The following is a 26189-nucleotide window of genomic DNA, read 5'->3' as shown; positions in this document are numbered from 1 at the left end:
CATCTTACCCCCTATACCAAGATAAAGTCAAAATGGGTGCAGGATTTAGACATAAAGACTGAAACTATAAGCAAACTAGGAGAACAAGGAATAATTTACCCTTTCAGATCTGTGGAGAAGGGAAGACTTTGTGACCAAATAAGAGATAGAGAGCATTATGAAATGCAAAACAGATAATTTTGATTGCATTACATTGAAAAAATTTTGTACAAACAAGGCCAATGCATCCAAGTTTAGAAGGGAAATCAGGTGATAGCATGGATAGAGTGCCAGGGCTGGAGTCAAGAAGATCTGAGTTCAAATCCAGCCTCAGACTCCTTCTCTTACTTTCCCCTCCTGCTAAAGGGTCTTACAGTTCTTTAATTTAAATTTTCCTTTTTCTGAAGGGAAGAAAAAGTGAGAATGTTTAGGTAATAGTAACTATCACAAGTATGTCTGGAAAGAGAATTTTACTTTTCCTTCATACTTTATTTAAAAGATTATCTGAAATGTTCATTTGTTCTTTTCATATCAGGTATGAAAGTCCTTCTAATTTTGGGCCTCATACTCTTTGGTGGCCTGTTCACACAGAGCCTGGCGCAGCAAGAAACCTCTGAGTCCAGCCAGTCATCACAAGCAACTGCACCTCAGGCAATTGCATCATTTCTAGGAAACATTTCCTCATTTTTTGGAAAAGTGATAAAAACAGTGATAGATGGAATATTTAAGCCAAGTCAAACAGTAACCACGACAGCTGCCCCAACGGAGGCACCAACAGAAGCACCAACAGCACCTGGGACAGCACAGACAAAACCAACTCGGACAAAACCAACTCAGCCAACATCTCAGACCAAATTCACAAAGACAAAACAGACAACACCTCAGAAAGATCCTCCTCCAAAACTATTATTATATTTTGCTAATGGTAAGTTCTTCTGTGACCCAAGCCCACACCTTTTCCAGGAGATCCCCAACCTGAAGTAGAAATGTCACTGGGAGGAAGGGTAGTAGTATCTACTGGACAGTGGGAGGTGATTACGTGTGGAGTAGGTGCTGAGGCCTGGTGTAGGACCTCTTTGAGGCCAATTAGGTAATGAAAGAGAAAGGTTATCTAGCTAGAACGAGGCAATATGGCCTCTTCCCCAAATTTTATAAGCATTTCCAGCATAGAGGGAGGTGAGATCATCCCCACCAGTAATGCCCAGAAGGGTGTCTACAGTCACCAAACCATGACAACATGGTGCATTGCTACTATAGGTTTTGACTCAGATAATCTAGGTTCAAATTTTGACTATGCTAATTAGGACTTGTGCGATTTTAAATCATTTAAACTGCTTCCCACTCCGGCCTCAGTACTTCCTCATACATGTGGGCGTTGTGTGGTGGAGCCAATTTGGTGAAATAGAAAGAACAGTATATTTGGATCACTGGATAAAATCTGAGTTGAAATCTTGGCATTATACCTTACTCCCCCTAAGATCTTGAGCAAGTCATGGAATATCAGTTCCTTATCAGTATGATAAGAGGACTGGATAAGAGGGTCTCAAAGGTCCTTTCTAAAATTACATTTGCTCGCATTCAACTGGAGGCGTAGGCTGGTTGCTGCTTGTTAACCCATGGCCGCCACCAGACCCCCTAACCTCTCTCTCAGAGAAACCTGTATTGTCCTTGGGACCTAGCTCTAGTTCAGCCTCAGGTCTGTCCTTATCAGACTTGAAGGCTAAGCATTCTCTACCCCATTTACATGCCTTTGGGCATTTGCCTCAACTATTAGAAGAACAGCGTTGACACCTTTTCTGTGTCATAGCCGGTTTCATCTTTTTTCTTTCCTCACTCCGAGCTATCAATCTCCCCCGGGGCAACAGTAGCTGTGAAGGGTATAGGAAGGTCCTCTTTTCCATTCATAATGATCCCTAATCTAGATCACAGGCTACATGAGCAACAGGCTCACTTGTACTTGGCAGTTAACAAGGCAGCTCACAAACGGGAGACTAAGCATCAGATCTGTGTAAGGTTCTGTGTTCAGTGCTGGGGGTTATAAAACTGAGGCAGTACCTCCCCAAAATAGGAGATAATGAGGGTAAAGCTGAGATCCAGACAAAGGGCTCTGGGAAGTACTGAAGCGTTGGACATCACCTTCACTGGGCAGAATTAGGGAGGATTTCCACTGAGGCCAGACTTGAAGAAAGAGAATGAACCACTAACTATGCAGGAAATGGAGACGACTGGCGACCGGGTGAGGGGTGGGAGTCCATTCGAGTCATAAATATTTTATTGATCTTTTGCTCTGGGTCCAGTTCCTAGGGAGGTGCTGTCAGAGTGGGAGTAGGAGAGCATGTCGAGCCTCATATTCTGCCTTTGGGGAGCTCACAGTGCATATTTGTGGCTGAGGGAGGTGTAGGAACCAAGACAGGCCTGCCCAGGGCAGAAGGAGCTCAGTAAGCTCTACAAGAATATCAGTTCAGTGATAAGAAAATTCTGTGGTTCTTGGACACAAAACCTAAATAAGGACCCATGTGGGATCTCTTAGATGAGGGTCCAACTTGACTCTGAAGGAACCAGACTTGTTGGATGTTATTAGTGTCATAAAACGCTGGAAGAGACTGAAAGGCTCTAGAGTCCAAATCCATCATTACAGAGATGCAGACACTCAGGCATTAGAGATGATTAGAGACTTGCCCTGAGTCACATGAATAGTAAGCATGCCAGGTGAGTTTGGAACCCAGGTCTTCTGAGTCCTAAGTTTGTGCTCTTTCTGTTCTCTCCCTAAATAAAGGGGTGATATCGGCTAAATTGAAGAGATGACACTGGGCAGGGTAAGCATTGGGACAATTGTTGGCAATTCTGAGAAGTCAGTAAAGTGTGTGAAGCCCCTTCCTCTTTCTAAACTTCTTTTCAAAGTTTTCTCTTTGTAGCCTCCTAGATATTCTGAGCCTTCAGATTATCCGGAGGAAATCAATCGACAGATTCCGTGATATTGAGATTTGAGCCTTCCCTTGCCATTCACATTTCAAAGGATGACCTTTCAGACAATGGTTCAGAATTGGAATGCTTGGAATGAATGGAGGTAGGATTCAGGAAAAGGGAGGAGCTTGATGTAGGAATTGGGGGCTCTGTGGCCCTTAGGTTGGAGGAGTTTTCCGCAGGCAAGAATGTTTTTCCAAAACCATGCAGATAACTCTTAGCAGGTCACCTCACTCCTTAATGGATGAGACCAACTATTTATAAGTTATTAATCCAATCCCATCATAGTGCAGATGAAAAAGCTAGGGACCAGAGGGGGAATTTATCATGCGGCTAGCAAGTAGCAAGCAAGGCTGTGATTCAAACCCAGGTCCTCTGACTCCAATCCAGAGCAATGTCACAACATCAAACTTCTCATCTTCCTCATCGCAAACAAGTCAAACCAAGGTCTCAAAGATCCTCTTCTCCCCCTACAGATGTACAGAGTTTCTTGTTGAAAGAGAATATTCTACAGGCTATACAAAAGCTTTTCATAAAAACTGTGAAGAACTCACCAGCACATCTTAAACACCTACTAACACCACTGCAAAAAATGTTATCTTCTACTTCGTGAGTCCTCCCCTTGCTAATAAAGTTGGTCTCAAATCCAAATGCAAGAATCAGACCATTCCAGGCAGCGACAAAGATTTGAATGACAGTGAAGTCTATAGAGGACTGGACGGGCAGAGTGGAGAGGGGTATATGCTGGAAACTTTTTAGGAAAGAGAGCTGGAGGGAGGACCTTTCTGCTTTTCCAGTGAAGTCCACATAAGTGGGGATGTGGGGGTGGAAGGGAAAAGGGCATGATGAAGCAGAAGAGATAGCAACCAAGGTCGGGGTCTCCAAACAGAAGTTTAAAACTTCATTTAAGAGTAGAGAAAGAATATTAGATTTTTAAAAAAAATACCAAATACTCTTATGCATTGTACTAAAGCTGTGATGAAGAGGAATATAATGTCCTTTGAAAAACCTAGAGTGAAATCATAGCCTGGATGTACATATACTGTTCTAAGAACACATTCTAAGAACACTGGAGGAAAGACAGTGATTCTTTTGAATCTTCTGTGGCTCCTAGTCCATTGCCCTGACAAGTGTGGCTCCTTCAGAGTCAGGATGGACCCTCATCTAAGAGATCCCACATGGGTCCTTATTTAGGTTTTGTGTCCAAGAGCCACAGAATGTTCTTATCCCTTAGCTGATATTCCTGTTGAGTCTACCAAGCTCCTTCTGCCCTGGGCAAGACTGTCTTGGCTCCCACACCTCCCCCAGCCACAAATACACACTGTGAACTCCCCAAAGGCAGAATATGAGGCTTGACATTCTCTCCTACTCCCACCCTGACAGCACCTTCCGAGGAACTGGACCCAAAGCAAAAGATCAATAAGCATTAAATTGATGGATAATAAAAAAATATAAGTAGGAGTCAATAATAAAGAGAAGGAAATTATGCTGCTGCTCTGATGACAGAAACCTTCAGGCATCCAAGGGGCAACTCTAAGGAATGAGCTTTGAATAAGAATTGTGAAAAAAAGTGATCCAATTTCTTGTAATTCACTGTGTCTGGGGGATTGGCTGAATTGTTAAACCTCTGTAAACCTAAACCAGAAATCTGTTTCAGTTGTCATGAAAAAGAACAGATGGGAACACAGGTGACCTGCCATTCATGCCTCTCACTGATCCATGTGCGCAGAATAAGATTTTGTAGCTATCTACCCACATCTCCATAGGACAGTGTTGCCGACCACAAAGGATATGGAGGAGAGGATCTTCTGATTGTATCAGAACATGCCTCTGTTTCCCATGGTTGTTTGTCAGAATCCTCCAGACTAGACATCAGGCCATGCAGTGAGAAGGGCAATCAAACTGAAGGCCAATGTCAAGGTTCAAAATCTATGATTCATTTAGATGAAAAACATCTTCCCTGCCCTCACAGTACCATTCCCTGAGTAAAAAGGAGTGGTGTTTGGGAATGGTTTAGTTTGGGGTTCAAGATATACTGACACAAGTTTAGGGTCTTTAAACAATATCACTTGTTGACATCTCTCCTTCAATGTGACTTCTCTGTGCAGGATAAAACTTCTCCCCCTCAGTATTGGCGCTGAACAAAGTAAAGATAAGCATCAGCAAAATACATATGCCAGAACGGTTTTGGATGTAAACGTGAAAACGTGAGTGATCTGTGAACCTTGCATAAGGTGTGGGGGTGAGGGTGGAGAGAGACAGCTATCCACATGAGGGAACCAGATCCACGTGATTCCAATGTTTCCTGAGCTTGTCCAACATGACAGAGTTGATGAGTAGACAAGGGAAAGGGAAAGACACCCACTGCCTCATTGTAGCTCCCCTGGCCCTTGGACACACTGGAGACATAAGGCTAGCCCTGGATGACCAGGGACACCAGTTATGGACAGCCCTGAGATACATAAAAATCTCTTCCTGCCCTTTCTGGAGACCGTGTTCCTTCTTCTTCTAGTCTCTTCCTGCCTCAGTTACAATCCTCTTTATATCTGGAATCTCCTGGTTACAGCCTGAGGCCACAGCCCCTTTCTGATCTTCCAGACCTTTAGGGCACTCCCACAGGCCCATTCACACAATTCTGAGACAGAAATAGCTGAGCCTCAGTTTCTTGTTTACCAGTTCTAGCATTTGTGAATAATCATACTCTGCCTGACCTTCTTCCCAGAATTATTGGGAGAGAAATGTTTTATAAATTGAGAATCAACCCAGAAGAATGAAGAATTGTCGTTATTAATATTATTCCTGTGAGCTTATTCTTTTCATCTTTTAAAAAACTGTTACAAAGTGATACTTACTTTGATGTTTACTCCAGAACAGAAGTATAAATATTTCCCACCCAAAAAAACCTCGGTGGCACACACATACCCCACACTAATTCAATCAAAAGTGAGCTCATATTTAGTAAAGCTTCTAATCTCATGAAGTTCATGTCCAGAAGTGATGTTGCTTCTAGATGAAGCTCATTCTCAGCTGTGGCTAAGCTGGGTTCCAAGAGTTGTTCCTTGTTCTTCAGCACATTGATGCTGAGCTGGCTTCAAAACCCAGCATGGACTTAACATCCAGACTCATGGACTTTCAGATTCCTGAAGTCCAGGACTCCAAATCAGTTTTCTCTTGACCTTTATTTGTTTCAATTAGCCAATATCCCCCTTCTCACCCTCCCACTTCAACTCCCCACCCCCTATAGAGAATACAAGAAAAAACAATTACAAACATGTATACTCAATGGAAGCAAATTTTCACATTGGCCATGTCAAAAAAAAAATTGTCACCTACATTCTGTCTTCTCGTGCTTTTTGATGAGATTCAGACAGAAATGATCAAGATGCTACTGTCCTGCACTTCCTCTTTTATATTTAATATTTTGAAGACTGTTGTTCAGGAGAATAAGCAACTATTCTTTGTAATCAAATAAGAGTGTTAATGTTACTCTTATCTCGTTCTCCTCATATTATCATTATTGTTATTATTTTCCTGGCGACAAGTCATTTTCTGGCTTGTATTGTGCCTCAGGGTTTGGGACTGGCTTTGTATCTTTCTTGCCCCGGTGAAGGGGAGGGAGTGTAATATAGAAAAATGTTTGCTCTGTAATACTGGACAATTTGTTTACCCTTTCTTGCCCCTGTTTCATTTCTGCAAAATGGAGGTAATAGTGCCAGGCCTGTTAAGTATTCAAGTCTCTTATGAAAACCAAATGAAGCAATGTTCTCGAAAGCATTTTGGAAAGCCTGAGGTGCTTTAAAAGTCCCAGTTTCACTATGAGCAAATGCTAGTATGGCCACTGTTCATTACTGCATTCCTGTGTTTCAGTTTTCCATTTGCCCTCCTGTCTTATAGTTTACAACCTTCTTTGTGACTACAATCTCCTGGTTACAGCCTGAGACCATAGCCCTTTTCTGACTTTTTAGTTCTTATGACTTTCCCAGAGGCTCATTTACAAAATTTTGAGGCAGGAGTAGCTAAGCCTCAGTTTCCTGTTCTGGCAAATGTGGATAACCATATTTGTCTGAGCTGTTTCACAGAGTTAGTGTAAGAAAACTGATTTACTGTCCATTTCCATGATGGGAGGGACTCTGAAAACAATGAGGTTTTCTCCTATCCATATCCTTTTAGATCTCCTGGAACATTTACTGCTGAGGTAAACCTGATAAGCAAATGTGTCATTGGATAGCTGCTGAACAAGAAAAGAAAGCCTCACCTGGCCCTTGAGAATTATGAAACTAACCTTGGACTTATTAAAGTCAAGGAAATGTGAGTCACCAACGAGCTCTCCGGCTCCCATAGTAGTAGCGAATTCCCATGCATGGTGGGTATGGTTATTTATTACTACTCTTTTGACCTACTCTGGTCCATTGTTAAAAAGGGGATGGAACACTGTCCTGGATCACAACAGACCTGGGTTTACTTGCTGTCTGTGACTTGGAATCATGGAAGGCCTCAACATATAGTTGGGAAGATAGGTCTTTTCTAGTTCAGTTAAGGAAAGCTTCCAGTAAGAGGTATATGGAATTATGGAATAGGAGAATTAAGGAAAGGGGTGGGATGTATAAGGGGGACATGGCTGAAGGAATGACATGGACCGGGCCAGAGGACAAGGGCTGAGATGATGGATTTAAATGTTGGGATGGAGACTTTATAATCCAAATGAGATATTTATATCTACAGGGGACTGAAAGCCAATGTAAGGCTAGTGTAAGGGGGGAGAGGGGAGAGTTAAGCAATAGCAACTGTTCTTTGAATTAATGGAAAGGTCTGGGATGGTGGAAAAAATGATGAATTGAAAGTTATATATCCTGCATGGTTCCTCACAGCTCTATCATTTCTTTTCCATTGGACCTCACATCTCTGCAAGCCTGATTGTATATCTATAAAATAGGGACAACTTTTCCCCTGTCACACAGATGTTGTGAAGATTCTGAATTAAGTCACACAGAAGAAAGTGCTTTATCACTATCAAGACTTTTCTCAACCTGAGAGATTGTTATTAGCATACATGGATTTTTCTTCCTTACTTTCTTCTTCAGTATGAGACATGGATATGAGCCATCTCCTACTAGATTGTGAGCTCTGTGAGTGCAGAGTCCAGAAGAGTTCTTTGAACACAGTAGGCATTTCATAAACATTTGTTGAACATAAGAATAAAACTTATCTGGGACTCAGAGGCTGGAGTTTTAGACTTCTGGAACAATCATTCTGCTCTATCTGGGGAGGCCTTGATAGCAGGTCCTGCTCTTCAAACCACTCAGCCCTAAAGACAGCATGGAATATACCATCACACTGTTTCCACCCTGGCTACATGCAGATCACTCCTTCCAGGGAAACAGTGATAGAATAGGGCATGAGATTAAAAAAAAAAAAAGAAAGGGCACTAGATCCAGCATTTCATAAGGTGGGTCCAGTCCTGGTACTCTTCCTTACCATATGTGTGCCCATGGATGAGCTACTTAATCTCAGTTTCCTCATCTGTAAAAAAAAAAAGGGGGGGGCAATTGATTGAATTCAATTCAAATCATTCATTAAACTCTTCCTATATGTCAGGGTTTGGCTTGGACTGAATAATCTTAACTATCCTTTACAATTTTAAACCCTATTACAAATATTTCTAGTCATACAAAAGAGCTTTCCTCATTAGCCACGTTCCCAAAAAAAAAATAATCAAATGAAACAAAGAGAAAAAAAAATATGCTTCAATCTGCCCTCTGAGTCTATCAGTTCTACATTTAGAGATGAATGGTGTTTCATCATGAGTCTATGAGAAATGTTGTTGACCATTGTACTGATCAGCATGACGAAGTCTTTCAAAGTTGATTATCTTGGCAATGTTGTTGTTACTGTGTAGACTGTTCTCTCAGTTCTTCTCACTTCACTTTGCATCAGTTCATATAGGTCTTCCAAGGCTTTTCTGAAACCAGCCCCTTCATCATTTCTTATAGCACATTAGTATTCTGTCACATTCACATAACACAACTTGTTCAGCTATTCCTCAATTGATGGGCATCCCTTCAGTTTCCAATTCTTTACCACCATGAAAAGAGCTGCTATAAGTATTTTTGTACGTATGGGTCTTTTTCCCTCTTTCTTTCAGGACAAACAGGAAAAGACCTATTAATCAACTACCAAATGCCCTGAGACAGACTCTTCCTTCTGTGGCAAATCAAACAGCAAGTGTGGAGATGCAATTCCTTCTGGGTACAGAAAGTCAGAATGCTAGGTATAAGCAGTGGAAAGAGGCCTAGACCAGCAGTTCAAAGTCTAGGGAACTGGCCTATGGTTGGTGTCTGGCTTACTATGTGAATTTGTGTGAGCCCCTTCATTACTCTAAAGTTGTGGAGGGTTGAAAAACATGATATCTAAGATTCCTTCCAGTTCTGGCATACACCCTGTGGGCTAAGTCTTATTTATGAGATCAGATTGAGCCAAGCATTCCTAGGTATGTAGGGACCATAGATCAACTCAGATCAGGTGACCCCTCTTGGGATCTTCACCTGATCACTTCACATTCATCCACCCCCTGCCATGCTTATGTTTCAGTTCTACCAATTGATAAAAACCTTCTTTAAAGCAGTACATTCTACGCTGCAAGATTCCATAGCCAGTAAGTATGTGCTCTCAGCAATCTCTTGCCTCCATCTATAAATGTCTGAGTTTCCCAATCATTGCTTTTTTTTTTTTTGCCATTGTTACACTGGAGATTTAAGTATTTCATAAGAAGACCAAATAGATATCTTGTCTGCTAAATGTTAAAATCTCCTTCTAGTTCTAATCTGGGACCATCCCCTATGGAATAACTAAGTACCAAGTCAAAGCTATAGCTGCATGATGACTCTTGAGCTTGCCTGGAATTTCCTGCCTCAGAGGTGCCACTCTTCTCACATCCACCGGGGTGGGCACAATCCATGTTATTCAATGGTTCCCTGTGCTCTTGTACTAGGTTATCACTTGCTCTATAATATTACACTTTTCCAAAAATTGAATGAGTGATGGCTCAAATAAATGAATGAAAGAATCAATCAATCAATGAAGTGAGGGGGATTGGGGGATGCTAATGCCCCAACCAGATAGAAGTTTGTCCAACCATATCCTGTGCATTCCTCCTTTTATGAAGCCAAGCTATCTTTCATCAAATCAATAGACAGAGAACTGGTTGAATAGCAGCTCTTCAGAGTCCCTCAGTCCTGTTCTCCATCTTCCAATGTTAGAATTTGGTGGAAGTCACCACCAGGACCTCTAATTTTTCTTGATTACCAACACTGAGACACATGCTCTTTCTTTCAGGGCAACTGTACATGGGGGATCAGATTCCTTCCTAAACCTTCAGTGGAAGGACAAGCTTTTCCCCTCCAAACAGGTAAGTGCTATATTTTCCTTTAATTTAACAAGTTTGCAGAGAATTTTTCTGGAATAAGAGAATCCTAGAACCTAAAATATCAAATTCTAGAATCTGCATCAAAGCATCTCAGAGTCTAAAAGCAACAGAGGGTCTCAAAAAAGATACCACACCAACATTCACCTAAAGCAGGAATCTCGTGCTCTACAATACCTCCTATAGATGAAAACTTGAGCCTTAGGATATTGGGGGGGGGGGGAGAGAAAAAAATGGAATAAAAGGCAAGATCAAAATTTTAAAAAACACATGGAGATTCCCCCTCCCCCTTGGTCCCAGTCTCTCTTTACAATATGATATTGCTCATCTGGGAAGTATTTAGGCCAAGGGCAAAAAAGCACACATCATGACCCATTCAGAGTAGAAAGAGCTCTGAAGTAGGAATCAGGAAACCTTGGTTCTAATTCTAACTCTATCCCTGCCTGGCTATGTGACTTTGGGGAAGTGCCTTTTCCTCTCTGTATCTCAATTTCTTCCCCAGTAAATTGAGCAGGCTGGACTAGATGCTCTCAATGGGTCCTCCCAGCTCTTATGCTCTGTGTTCTAAGGCCCTTTCTAGTACTGATAATCTGTTTTCTGAGGTCTTGACTACTTCTACCATTCTACCAAAGTAATCTAGGTATGTATGTGTGTCTGCTCTGATTCTGATCCCTGCAGTTTTTTTTTCCAGCCTCATTAGGTTCTACTCTCAGTTTGAGGACAGGTGGGTGTTATCTGGGTGGAATCAGGCAGGAATGGCAGGTGGGGTTGGGGAAGAATGTGACAGAGAATCAAGACTTCCACTATTTTCAGTTCTTGGCCAGGGGAAGAAGATGGCAATCTCCTGTGCTGAATTTCCTCCTGCTCCTCTCCTCCTGTTTGAAGGATCTCAAGGCCAGAGGACAAATTGCTGGATTCAGGGTCAAATGAGAGGAAATGTTTTTAGTGTGCAGGAATCTTCCAGGCTTTCTTTTCCTGGGTTTGGAGACAATTTACACACATGAAAATTTTCTCTGAATAGCATATTACTTCCTCCTGATTTCTCTTATAATAAACTCCTAACTCTGTCAACATTAGTGGAATGGTCATTGCTTGTTCTTCCTGCCACTGCTCTAATTCCCTCAAGTTAGTAACCGTTGGGTGTGGGTACGTGTGTTTGTCATGCTGAAGCTCCCAAGGGCAAGGACTGAGCCCTGGGAGGAGTACACAGAATGTGTTTCATCTCTCCTTGCAGGACTTCATTTATAAGTTATGGGTAGTGGCCAATGTAGAGTCATAACTAAGAAGAGTAGCCACAAAGGCAAATTCACTTGGTGAAGGGCATATTGAATGTATGTACAGTTCAGGTAATCTGGTGACCAAGATGTAATTTGAGTTGAAGAGGCTGAGAAACTGGGAGGAAATCAAGTGGTTTCAGAAGTCATAGTAATAGAAGTGGATAAAAAGACAGCAAGTTAGAGACTGGATTTATTGGAAGAAGAGGGAGAGTTACCTCAAAAATCCAATAATTATAGCCACATGAATCTGGAAAACATCAAGTGAATTGTAAAGAAAAAAAGTTGCTGAGTGATTATGGCAGAGGGAAAAGTGGCAGTAGGGAATGAGGAGCATGCCAACTCTTTGCCTTGTCCCTACTTGTCTAGTGTTTTGTTCCTGGAGGAATAAACAACCAGACTGGGAGAGGGTTTCAAAAGATGTGGCTTCTTCAGGAAAAAGCTAAGCTTTAGTGAGCACTGGAAGTTAAGAGGAATGTCAGAAAAAGAGATCTAGGATGAAAGGAGATGTGTATCCTACAGAGGATGGCTCCTGAGGACACAGTTTCCGTAAGATGGAAAGAGGAGCATAAGTACAGAGGAGGGTTATGTGGTGGTTGATTAATAATAACTGAGGAAAAAATCTGAGCTACATGACTTTTAGCAAAATAGGCATAATAAACAGGTCAATGGACTCATCAGTCAGTGCAAAGACCTTGAATACAGAGACATATTTTTATGTATTAAAAGCAATTCATCAAATAAGACCAATTAATTAAAAGAAAACACTTAACCAGGATATAAAATTAGAGAATCTGATTTCTAATTGGAAGAAAGATTAGGAACTATCCAAGTTGGGAGTGGGGAGAACAGACAAGTGCTATTCCCTAAAATCAGAAAAAAGAGGTGCCCCACTCCCCACAACATAGAAACAATAACTGACCAAAATGGGGCCAGTTCTCAGATAAAACATGTGGGTTGCTTGAGATGTATAATTGTGAGAAAATGCTTCGCATCAGTCTTTGGATCTAACCTGTTTCCAGTCAGCATAATCTAGGTCCTTAATTAAGAGTCTCTAAGCAACAGATAGAGATGGTCCAGCTTCCCAGTCATGCAGGACAAGGTTCAAACAAGGCAATAAAGTCCTCTTACAATTCCCACAATTGAATAAAGTTTTCTCACAAAACAGAACTTATACTGGACCCATAATTAAATAGAAAGGAAACTGAACTAGATTCAGAGTTGTCACAAGATGGAGCCAGTGCGTTTACTTAATTGCAACAGTTAGGAATGTTTGCTATGAAAGAAATGAAGATGGAAGCTGGCACTTACTGCCTTCATGCCTGACCTCTCTCCCATTCTTCTCAGCCGATCCTTGGCTTCCTGTGTGTTGAAGGTTTAAGTTGAGGCCAGGAGCCAAGCCTTGCTTAAATGTTAGGAGTTTTCCAAACTGGAGGCTCTAAGAAATTATGTATTGACTCATAACTTTGTTATTTTAATATAAACAGCAGATGAAGGAGCTACAGGGACCACAGGGTCTATTATATTACTCTTAGGATTAAGGAGCATTATGACATGATATCATTGTTTAAACCTCTAAAGACCAAAAGAACAGGGAGAAAAGGGTGGTGATGACTATCAAACCATAAAATGCACCCTGCCAAGTGACACCTTCATCCACTTGTGTTACACTTCAATGTTTTTAGAGAATAAACTGAATCACTGTTTCATGATAAAGTCCACTAGAAACATAGTTATTAATCATATCAAAAAGTCGCTAGGAGACAGTGGTGTGATAAAGATGATCCCTACCAGCCAAGGGTGCCCACTTGAAAAAACAAAGTCAGGGAGCTCATAAGTATTACCAAGAGGTTTTTAGAGTATGCTAAGAAATTTCTTTGGGCTACAAGGCTCGCATTAAAGTTCCAAGTCAAAGATAAAAAAAAATATCTAATGAGGAAAAAAAGAAAAGATAACATTTGTGGTGTTGCATTAAGACAAATCAGTTAACATGTATCTTCAGGGACTCCAGAATAAAACAAATATGTTGCAAAATATGGAGATCCAAAGAAATAATTATGGAAAAAAGGAAAAATTATAACCAATTACATTCCAAAGATATTTAGAATTTCTTGGCACTGGAACACAAAACTTTTTTTAAAATGTTAAAAATTGTTTTAACATGTAATTGGGAAAAATAAAATATTGCATATATCAAGTGGGGGAAAAAGTTATTTCTTGGTACCTTTCTACATATGCTAGCATTCACATACTGGCTATTAATCTTGAAAAACAGCTAATAACTAACATAATGGCTAGCATATAGTAGGCACTTAATAAATGTTGACTAACTACCTTAAAAGTTAGAGCCTACAAGCTGTGAAACTGATATGTGAATCTATGAACAACTTGTCTCATACTCTGGAGAGTCATGGATTGTTTCTCATATCATCTTTGTATTCTCAATGCATAATGCTTGCCAAATGTTTCTTGGATTAAGTTGGATTGAATTGGAAGGTAAAGAGGTTACCATGGCAACAGTGGAATTTCCTGCAAATTGACCCTTTAATGGGGAAGGAATTGGGAAGCGCCAAACATAACCATAATGCATAAGAGACTTGGAGGAACACATCCCAATTAACCATTACTCCCAAGTCCCCCTCTTTGCCTTCTTGTGGCTTAGCAGGGAGATTAGGGGAGAGGGGAGATAGTTATGCACAGAAATGCCCAAATAAGAAGAGCTTTCTCAGGTCCCACCCCCTCAGCCTGCACCCTCCTACCCCCGACCCCCAACCATGAAGCAGCTCTGTACTTTCCTGATCCAGCACAGTGTGATGGAAAGAACACTGGATTCAGTTTAGAGACCTACATTCACATTCTGGTTCTGCTACTTACTGCCTGCGTGACCTGGAGCAAATCATTTACTCTCTCTAGTCTTCAGATTTGCGATCTATATGTAAGCCTCTTGCTATTGTGGTTGATAACGTGTATGTTTGGTATGCTAAGTGTTCACACACCAAGCAGAGCTAAGCACAAGAGTCAAAAGCCTCCATTGCTTCTATACCCTCGGTGCTTTAAGCTAACATAGCATAGTCTCAGGAGCTCAGACACCGATCTGCTCATCCCTTATCCTGCATAGGTTTTTCCCTAGTCTCAGTTTTCCTTACCTACTTCTAATTTGAAGTGCTGCTGAGTACAAAGGGCTGAGGTGCTGTATCTTCTCCTTCTCCATTAAGAGGTCTCTCTCAGCTCTGGACTCATACATGTGTTGACCATCCTGGGGGAATCTGGTTTCTAATGAGAAAAGTTTAGTCTTTTCCTTATATTTTTGGATATTCTCCATCAGAGAGATTGGTGTTCCCTCCAGATTCATGTTGGGGCAAGTCCCAATATCTGGGGCTCTCGTGACAAGAACTAGAGACCTGGGGTCAACTGGAAGTGATCCTCTCCCCCTCAGGGAAAAAAAAACAAACACTTCTAGGTGAAAATTCTTCTTGTAACATATAGGACCATCTTGTGTTTCCCCAATTGGGTTCCCCACCAATTTATTTAAAAGATCATCTAGAAGGAAGGATATTGGACACAATCTCTCGATACATAGGGCACCCCACTTTTCTAAAATGTGTCCCTGTAAATCCATGGATCAGTGTAGGTTTGAATTCACCTAACTATAAGTCAAAAGGACTTAATTCAAAAATAAAGCAAACAAACTCAGGCAAGCACCTAAACATATATAGCACCTCCCTAAAAAGAAATCAAACACTTGGTGTTGATTTAAATTCAACCTCTCAGATCCTGGACAAAATCCTACATCTAACAATTTGAACTAATACGGATCCAGGTCAAGGTGCTATGGCACAGAGCCATAAAAGGGATCATTTTAACTGCTCTAGATTTAGACATAAAATACTCAGGCTCAGTCCCAGAAGAGTCTAGCCTTTGATGAGTGAGTTTAGTCAACTTTTCTCACACTTTGGCTCTTTTCACTCAAACCTGGGGAAAATTTACTTTAAGCGTAGATTTGAGCTCACACCTAGGGTCTCCCAAAAGAAGGAAGTAGAAAGCCTCTCAATGTACATTATGAATCAATACACCTTCTCACTTATTCACACCATGTGTTTCTGACTGCAAAGTTTTATAGCAAATGATTGATAATTAATCGATGACAATCGGGAATGAGTTCAGGGACTAGCCAATGAGGGTCCAGTCATTAGAACATATATAGTGGGTTCTACTTTCTGCCAACTAACAAGGGAGGTTGATGAGCCTGCTCCAGAAATGCATAATGGAGAGAACCTTACTCAATTTAGAGTATGCACAGGTATCCTGACTTTCTATCTCCTGTCAGCTTACTTCATAGTGAAGGAAAGCCTTTTAATTGGTTGCTAAGTGGAAACTGAGTGGGCATACAAAAAGGTATATCAGACGAAATCTCTCTCTTCCCTGGTATATGACAATGCAAAATTACTCCCTCCTCCTGAGCTGCCAGAGGCTTCAATTCTGAGTCCTGAAGTGGTTGGCTGCATTTTAGAAGACCTAAAGGATCTATGATCTTAGGATCCCATGTTCCCTTAGGTAGTAATAGCACTGCTCTGCTCCTTATCCCATATATACTTCTTTTTAAAAGTTTTTTTAAGATATAATTTTTAATGAACAAAAATATTTTTTCTTTCCCTTTCAGTTCCCCCTCCAAAAAAATATACAAAGCCCTTGTAACATATATACACAGTCAAGCAAAACAATCCCCACATTGGCCTTGTCCACAAAATAAACTGATGCACATTTCTAATGGAAGATTTTCAGGAGGCTGTTAAGTGAACTTCATAATTTTTGGAAGAAGATGAAAAGGCAAGGGTAGTTGTAATTTAGTTGGGCCTTCAAGAAAAGGAAACCTTGGGTAATTGCTAAGAATCTTCAGAGACATTCAGGTGATAATATCCCAGCTTAGCTCTCCTTTTCAATTCTGAAGTCTTTAAAAAGGAGGCCTTCCCTGCTCCAACTCCTGGGTCACCTGTCAGAGGTCTCCTCCCAAACCCTGGTCTCCCATCTGTCAACTAGATAACAGGTTGATTCAAGTCATGTAGATAAGAAGTGAATAGTCAAGACTTAGAATGGAATGAAATAGAAAATCATTAATATAACCTACTATGTGTTTGGCATTGTGCTAAGCACTAAGGATATAAAACTTAACCTGAGACAGTACTTGCCCTCAAGGAACTTACATTCTAAAAATAGACATAAGTTACTGGGGGAAATGGAGTCTGATTTGAAGAGTCACACAGGACTTCTCACACACACTGGAGCCATAGGGCAATATATTGCTGACTTGTGCAGCAGATATCATAGAATTGACTGACCGTTTCCAAAATCAGAGGTGGAAAGTGAGAAGACAGGGGAAGGGGGCGTATTCCTCAGCAGGGAAGATGGCAACACGTCTCAAGATATTTGAGCTGGATTGAAGTGAAACATATTATGGGACCAGCTAGGTGTCATTCTATAACCCACTTTTCATCCCGTCTTTGCCAGTCAAACTCAGCCTCAGCACAGAGTTCCAGCTTGAGTGAAATAACTCACGTATGAAGGGAAACATGATCTCCAGTTTTGATGGAACTATTGTAAGTGACAGACAGAGAGCAGCAGTAGAGCAGAAGGACCTGGCTGACAAGACTTGAACCCATGTCCTCCTACTCCTGGAAGACTAGTTCACCAGACCTAGAAGCAGTTCATCTATCCTAACAATGATTCTGAAAGGTCCCCATTCTGACAAGACCATGAGGAATCTAAGTTGAGACCTTCATTCCTGGTCTGAGGTCTCCCCTCCAAATCCTAACCCTTCCCTGTCCTTATAACTCAAACTCAATCCTTCTAGCTGCAGGAAGCTTATGCAGGATAGGGTTCCTCAGTTTACACCTATTTGTTACTTCTTTCATTCTTATGTGACAGACAGGCTAATGTTTTTCTTTTTTTTGTCTCTCCTTTGGACTATGAGTGTCTCTGCTGGCATAGTGATCAGCAACTATTGACTTTGGAGGATACTGAGAGATAGCTCAAGCACAACATTCCAATCTGTTTTCATTAAATTTTCATTTTAGTTTTCCTTAAATACATGTAAATAAAAATTTTAACATTCTTTTTCTTTAATTTTTAGTTCTGTATTCTCTGCCTCCCTTTCACTCCTTTCCCCTCCATAAGAAAGCAAGCAATTTGATGTAGATTATATATGTAGAGCATGCAAAACATTTCCATACTAGCCATGTTGCAAAAGAAAAAACAGATAAAAAAAGAAACTCCAAGGACAATATAGATTAAAATGTGTCCTTCAACCTGCATTCAGACTCCATCAGTTTTTTTCTCTAGAGATAGACAGCGCTTTTCATCATGAGTCTTAGATCATCGTTTTGCTGAGAATAGCTAAGTCATTCAGAGTTGATCACTGTGCAATATTGCTATTACTGTGTACAATGTTCTCCTAGTTCTGCTCACTTCACTTTGCATCAGTTCTTGTAAGTCTTCCCAGGTTTTTCTGAAAGAATCCTGCACCGGGTCCAACCATCACTCCAGTGATACAGACCTTTTCTGCTGAACTCTTAAGATTTATTGGGCTGTAAAATTGCCTCACTCAACCTTTTGTTAGTTCTGTTTCTCCATATTTTGATTTGAGATATTATTTTAGAGTTGTTTTCAGGGGAATTTGGCAGAGCTAAGCCTAGTGCTTCTCTACTCTGGCCTCATGTTATCCAGTCTGTTCTCTTGAAACCCATCATCAGATCCTCTGCTTCCTGATTCTTCTGCCTGACCTAAATTTATAAGGGCCTTCTCTGGGAAAGAGACTGGAAGAAAAAGGGAGAGGAGGAGAGCTTGAGTACCTATCGATCTATCTATAAGAAATCCATGGGAGGCAAGCTATTGCAGCTTGGCACTTTCCAGAGACTCCAAGGCTAAGGCACAAAGCCTCTTTGTTGCTCAGAGACCTTGGAGACCTTACAGAGACCTCCCCCAAACACCTGATGGCCTCTGCTCCTAGATTGGAGCTTCAGAGTAAATCAGGCCAATCTCCTAAAAAGTCTTCTTGAGATTAGTCTTTGATGAATTGTTGACAAGTAGTTAATAAGTTTTAGGGAAGCTATTTTAAAGATAAATCAGATTGATGAATTTCAGAAAAAAAATATATGTTTATTTAATGTGTTTAATATATATTGGGTGACAGGGGTTGGAGCCAAGATGGCAGAGAAAAGTCAACTACTCACCTGAACTTTCCCCAAAGCCTCTCCTAACACCTTTAAATAATGTCATAAAACAATTCGTAGAGCAGAAGAACCCACAAAAGGATGGGGGAGAATAATTTTTCCAGACAAAGACAAGAACAAAGTTAACAGGAAAGGTCTGTCCCACTGGGTATGACAGTCTGTTTCACTAGGTGAGAGTGGAACACAGTCCAGTGCAGGCTATACCAGCACAGAACCAACCCAAGTAAACCAGTGGCAGGTGTTGGGAGCCACTGAATCAGCAATGGCAGCAGCTGCTTCTACAGCTCTCAGTCCACAGATGGTAAGGGGGTCTAACAAGTGGTCAGAAGGAAAAACAGGGGTCTCTTTGCTAACACTGAAGCAAGACTACATTGGCCCATATTCAAATCCACGTCACAGTACTGAGTGGCAGTCCCAAGGCAAGGAAGAGTACTAGCATAGCACAGGTTGTGGCTGCAGTGGAACAGGAACCCTTATTACAGTTCTAGGACAGAAAAGAGTGCTTATGGTCACTCACAGACCAGAGCATAGGCCATGAGAGTAGTAAATACACCTCTCCTTAGATCATACCACCTTGGAATGAACTGATAACTTACAGGTCCCTAGAAGTATCTCTGAAAACAGCTATACAAAACCCCTGAAGCTTGGGACAGTGTGCCCTCCATCCTGGAAGCAGAGACCTACTCTAACAAAGAGTTAAAAACTAAGAAATAAGCTGGGAAAATGAGGCAACGAAAAAAAAATCTGACTATAGAAGGTTACTGTAGTGACTATAGTTAGTATAGGAAAATCAAAACACACACTCAGGGGGCAGAGCCAAGATGGCAAAGTAAAAGCAATGACTTGCTTGAGCTCTCCCCCAAACTCCTTCAAATACCTGTAAAAATGACTCTAAACAAATTCTAGAGCAGCAGAACCCACAAAAAGACAGAGTGAAACAAATTTCCAGCCCAAGACAACCTGGATGGTTGATGGGAAAGGTCTGTTGATGGGAAAGTCCTGGGAGAGGAATACAGTTCAGCATGGACTATGCAGGCAAAGACAGGGCCTCAATGAACCTGGAGCAAGCTTCAGGTGACTGAATCACTGATAGCTGTGGCAATTTCCAGACTTCTCAACCCACAAATGCCAAAGGCAACTTAGAAGGTCAGTAGGAAAGGTCTATCAGACCAAGGTGAGAGAGAAGCATGATCCAGCCCCAGCCCTGGTGCAACCCTGGGGTGATAGCAGCTATTTCTGGAGTTCTTGGCCTACATATTGTGGGGGTATTGAGTGGCTGATCAAAAGGGGATCACAGGGATCTCTTTGCTGGCACTGAGGCCAGGTTCTCTTGCTTTGCCTGTACTTGGATCCAGGTACCAGTCCTGGGGGCAGTCCTGGGTGAGAAGGAGCACTGGTGTGGCAAAGCTTGTGGAGGTGGTAGAGAGGGAATTCTCCTCCCAGTTCCAAGGCAGAAAACAGTGTTTGTGGTCACTCATAGACCAGAGCACAAGCTAGGAAAGGAGTAAACACCTCACCCTTGATCATACCACCTTGGAAGAACTGAAAATTTACAGGTCCCTAGAAGTATCTCTGAAAACAGCTGCACAAAAGCCTTGAAGCTTGGAACAGTACACCCTCCACACTGGGAGCAGAATCATACCTTAACAAAGAGTTTAAAAAATCAAGTAATTGGCTGGGAACGTGAGCAAACAGCAGAAAGAAACTAGGACTATAGAATCTTACTTTGGTGACAAAGAAGATCAAAACATACCACCAGAGGAAGACAACAAAGTCAAAGCTACTACATCTAAAGCCTCCAAGAAAAATATAAATTGCTCTCAAACCATAGAAGAGCTCAAAAAATATTTTAAAAAGCAAGTAAGAGAAGTGGAGGAAAAATTGGGAAGAGAAATAAGAGTGATGCAAGAAAATCATGAAAAATGAGTTAACAGTTTGCTAAAAAGAGACCAAAAAAATACTGAAGAAAATAACTCCTTAGCTATGTGACTCTGGATAAGTCACTTAACTCTAATTGCCTCACCAAAAAAAAAAAAATAGACTAACCCAAATGGCAAAAGAGGTCCAAAAAGCCAATGAGGGGAAGAATGCCTTAAAAAGCAGAATTGGCCAAATGGAAAAGGAAGTCCAAAAGCTCACTGAAGAAAATAATTTCTTAAAAATTAGAATGGAGCAAATGGAAGCTAATGACTCTATGAAAAATCAAGAAATTATAAAATGAAATCAAAAGAATGGGGAAAAAATAGAAAGCAATGTGAAATACCTCATTGGAAAAACAACTGACCTGGAAAATAGATCCAGGAGAGAGAATTTAAAAATTATTGGACTATCTGAAAGCTGTGATGGAAAAAAAAAAAGCCTTTCACCTTTCAAGAAATTATCAAGGAAAACTGCCCTACTATTCTAGAACCAGAAGGTAAAATAGAAATGGAAAGAAGCTGAAAGAAATTGAAAGACCAGAGCTGAATAGAAAATTTGACTTTCAAATACAAGACTGAAGAGAAACATAAAAAAGGTAAACATGAAAGAGAAATCATAAGGACTTAATAAGGTTAAACTGTATTCCTACATGGGAAGAAGATACTAGTAGCTCATAAGAACTTTCTCATTATCAGGGGAGTTAGAAGGAGTATATATTGACAAAGGTCACAGCTGTGCTTCGAATATAAAGGGATGATATATTTTTAAAAATGAAATTAAGGGGTGAGAGAAGAGGAAGGGAGAAAGGGAAAGGTAGAATGGGATGAATTCTGTCACCTAAAAGAGGAAAGAAAAATCTTTTACAATGTAGGGGAAAAAAGAAAGGTGAAGGGAAGTGAGTGAACCTTACTCTCATCAGAATTGGCTCAAAGAGGGAATAATATATACACTCAATTGGATATAGAAATGTATCCTACCATGCAGGAAAGTAGGAGGAAAAGAGAAAGGGGGTGTGATAGAAGGGAGGGAAGATTAGGGGAGGAGATAGTTAGAAACAAAACACTTTTGAGGAGGGACAGGGTGAAAGGAGAGAGAGAATAGAATAAATGGGGAAAATAGGATGGAGGGAAATAGAGCTAGCAATATTAACTGTGAAAAAAATTGAAGCAGGTATTTTTTTTCTGTTACAGGCCTCATTTCTCAAATATATAGAGAACTGAGTCAAATTTATAAAAATAAAAGCCATTCCCCAACTGATAAATGATCAAAGATATAAACAGTTTTCAGATGAAGTAATCAAAGCTATCTATAGCCATATGAAAAAAAAAATGCCCTACCACAGGACCTAAATCTGAATCCTGGCTTTGTTCCTTGCTCTTGACTGTTTCTTTGCTTCTTAAATGACTCTTGCCAAAGGAGTTTTGACTTATTCAATCAGCCTCCTTAGTAGACCTGCCTGAAGAAAGCCAGTATGATTGAATATGACTATTTACTCTCCTAATAACGTTGGATTAGTGAGAAATAGAGTCTCTTTATTTAATCCACCCCAGGCCTTAGCTCTAAGAAAGAGGTTGCCAAGGAGGCTTCTTTAATACTAAAATGTTACACACACACTCCCTGACAAGCCACAGAACTCTAAGTTCCCAGATGACAACAGCCTGAGTGGCTCAATTTTTCTTATTTGAAAATTAATTAAGTTATAAAATTTGGTCAGAAGAAGAGAGGGAAAACTCCAAACCCTTAAGAATAACTGTCATTTCTATATGTAACCAGTGTTCATGCCTTGCTTTCTTATCTCTCTTGAATTATTATCTGTTCTAGGACCAGGTGTATTGCTGGAACCAACTCTTAACTTGTTAAATTTTTCATGTGAGCATCTGTACCTCAGAACCATCAATGGATACCAATCAGGGTTTGATTTGTTGTTTTGTTTATTGCCTAGACTTAAGATAGTGTGAATAATGGAAATTAAATTTATAAGTGTATGTGCATATGCATTTCCCCAGGCAATTGTTAAATATTTCTCAGCAGTCCTTTCTAATGTTTTACAAACATTGCTTGAGCTCAACAGGTACGCAGTAGAGTACTCAGAGAATAAAGTCATTCTCAGACTAGAGGTTAATAATAAGAATAACTGTCATTTACGTAGCATTTTTAGGTTTGCAAATTGCTTTACAACCACTGCCTCATTTGAGCCTGCCAATACCCCTACCTAGGCCCAAGGTAATGGCAATTTGGGGAACAGAGAGAAAAAGAACAATGCTTCTAATAACTTCCATGGTTTCAGAGTCCTCTCTGGACAAATATCATGACTATGGTGAGCAGGCAAAGCTGTGCAAGAGGACAGAGAAACATGGAGAGATTTTGTGTGTAGGCACACAGCCCTGTGCCTGCCCCTTTGATATTCGGACTATTTCCCTTGAGAAAGAGAACAATTGTGACAGATAGTGGCTCTTAATTTCTGGTGCTTTTCTGACCCAATACAGAAGTGGCCCAGACCTTGTGACAGACTCCCTAGATTTCCTGCTACCGATGCAAGAAGCAGGCAGGGCAAAGGAGTTTTGACTTTACTCAATCAGTCTTCATAATACACCTGACTTAGGAAAGCCAGTTAGACAAAGGTAACTCAAGTAAGAGAGAGACCCAGGTCAGAAGTAGGGACCAGTTCCATGGTGGCCTAGGACCAAAGAGTAGAAAATCAGGAATCAATATAAAAAGAAGAGACTTGACTAGGTTCCGAGACTGGCAGCTTTTGGAAAACCTAGTCTAATGAAAAGGCTGAGCCAACTCCAAAAATTCCCTATTTTTCCCTTGTTTTCATTATTCTAGTCTAGGACCCAGAGATGGGTGCCAGACTCAAGGACCTCTCTCTTTATTCCTTTTCATATAGGAAGAGGCTCTTGATATGGTCTTGGCAATGTTCTACATAATTATATTTCAGCCTTTCCCCTTATATTTTTGTTATGTAGAACAAAATATGTGACCATAGGTGGTCACCTGACCATATGTACTATAAATATAGAAGATCATTGATATATATGGAAGAAATTCCAGAGGCATGGTAGGCAAGCCATAACTTTCTCTATTTTTAAAATATTTCATATTTAGCCCATATCAGAATCCAGCCAAGTTGTGCTTTTTTATTATAAACTGCTCAATACTATTGCCCAGAGATGCATGCCCCACATTGTGGAAAGCACAGCCTGTGCACGAGCTGGTGGACCCTAGGGAAAACATCTGGCTAGTGGCTATGATAGAGCATCACCTGGTGAATGATTTAATTACTACATCCCTTTGCCAGTTAATTACTACAATGACACCCTGCCTTCTCATTGGTTTGAGGAAGAAGAGATGACAAGGCCACTGCAACCAAAGTCCTAGGCATCACATGAGGTCCCTATTAAATGGCACACACAGCCAACAGCACTTCATTCACTTTGTCTCATCTGAGCCTCACAACAACCCTAAGAGATAAAGTGCTACAGATATCATCATCCCCACTTCACAGATGATGAAATTAAGACTCAGAGACATTAAATGTCTTATCCAAAGTCACAAAACTAGTGAGTGCAAGACGGGATTGAACCCAGATCTTTCTGTCCCCAGGTCTATCACTTATTCTTGCCAATGTTTCACCTTAACCCCTCCATTCTAATCATTTGAGAGAGTGACTACAGCCTCTGCATCAAAGTCTTAAAATACCTTGGGTGCAGATTGAAGCTGCCTAGCTGGCAGGACCCTGAAAGCCTTATTTCAACTGTCATATTCCATAAAAAATGGCCTCCTCTGCATTTCCTCAGGGGAGATAATTTTTTTTAAAAGTTCTGCATATATGTGGTCCTGTCATTCCTCTGCTCAAAAATACTTAATGGTTCTCTATTGCTCACCCAGCAAAATTCAAACTCCTCAATCTGGTATCCACCCCCTCCAAAATCTAGTGCCACCTTACCTTTTCAACTTTACCTCATATAACCCATTCATACCCTCTGTGCTCTAGGTGAATTGAAACATTCTTTTCCCCCTGTACATTTTCTATACTTTCTCACACCTGTGATATTGCTCATGCCTTTTCCAATAAAAGGAAAGAAACGGACATTTATTAAGCACCTACTACGTAAGTGGTATCATGCTAAGTGCTTTACAAATATTACCCCCCTTGATGCTTACAACACCTCTTGGAAGTAGGTACTATAATTATCCCCATTTTACAGTTGAGAAAATTGAGGCAGATCTCTGTCTATTGACTTGCCCAGAGTTCCACAGCTAAGAAGTACCTGAAACTGGATTTAAACTCTGTTCTTCCTTGCTCCAGGTTCAACACTCTATCCCCTGTACTACAGTCACCTATTGATTTCCTACCCAGCCTTCAAAAGCTAACTCAGATGCCTCCTTCAAGAAGCCTTATCTGTAATCGTGCCCACTACACCCATCTCCTCCTAGAAGTTGTTTTCTACCTTGGGCTTCACATAGCTTTTTGTACCCATAATGTGCTGTTGTATATTTTCCCTATCTGTGCTGATACCTTAGCTTCCTAATAGACTGTAAGTTCCATAAGAATAGGGGCTTTGACTTGTTTAAATATATTTCAATAAGTTCTTAACACAGTGCTCTGAAAACAGTAGGCTTTCAATAAACAGGCTGCAGACAGAGTCAAGAGGGTGGAATGAGAGATCACAACTGCAAAACACACATACATGTTATGACTTTTCTTGCCTTCTCAATGGGGGAGGAGGAGTGGCGGGACAGAGGAAATTTGGAACTAAAAATTAAAATATTTTTTAAGTGTCGACTGAAATTAATTAGGCCGCACCTTCTCCATGTACTGAATTTTAACTACATGAATGAGATTCTAGGTATACCACTGTAGGGATCATGAAATTCTAGAATATCATGCAAACATTCAATTTAGATAAGATAGTCTCTGCCCTCATAGAGCTTACAGTCTCATAAGAAAATGACATTTACATAAATATATACACAAATTACATGATTAGCTCATTAAAGAATGAGTTGAAACAAGTGCTATGCGAGTTCCAAGGTTACTAAAAGGTCATTACCACCTGCAATGGATTGGGGCTGTCACTGAAGAAGGCTTCATATAGAAGATGGCGTGTGAACTGAGCTTTAAAGGTTGGGTAAGAAATCGTTAGAAGAAAATGTGAAGATCAAGAATAAGAGTGTGAAGAACAGAGGGCACAGGGCTTGTTTAGGTAGCAGATTCTTCCAATTTGGCTGCACTATAGAGATCTTGGAGGGGAAGAATGAATGATAAGGGTGGTGCCAGATTGTGGAGGGTCTGGAAAACCAGGCAAAGCAATCTGGATTTCATAGGGAAGGAAATAGAGAGCTACTGAAAATTTTTGAGGAGAAAAAAAAGTGGTATGAGAAGAATGATAAGTTAAGACA

At 40.7% G+C, this 26189-nt stretch overlaps 1 long non-coding RNA gene across 1 annotated transcript; it reads left to right on the top strand.

The window, feature by feature from the left end:
* The first annotated feature begins 733 nt into the window (after positions 1–733).
* Positions 734–11426, top strand: LOC110211457 (uncharacterized). The gene is made up of 5 exons (XR_002325402.1): positions 734–904; positions 5052–5150; positions 7114–7251; positions 10276–10348; positions 11177–11426. It is a non-coding gene; the product is annotated as an uncharacterized LOC110211457 (long non-coding RNA).
* Positions 11427–26189: the final 14763 nt, after the last annotated feature.

Source organism: Phascolarctos cinereus, unplaced genomic scaffold (assembly GCF_003287225.1).
Source record: "Phascolarctos cinereus isolate Bilbo 61053 unplaced genomic scaffold, phaCin_HiC Scaffold_2;HRSCAF=192, whole genome shotgun sequence".
Lineage (NCBI taxonomy): Eukaryota > Metazoa > Chordata > Mammalia > Diprotodontia > Phascolarctidae > Phascolarctos > Phascolarctos cinereus.
The sequence above is the reverse complement of the archived record's forward strand: the minus strand, read 5'-3'. Positions and strand labels throughout refer to the sequence as shown.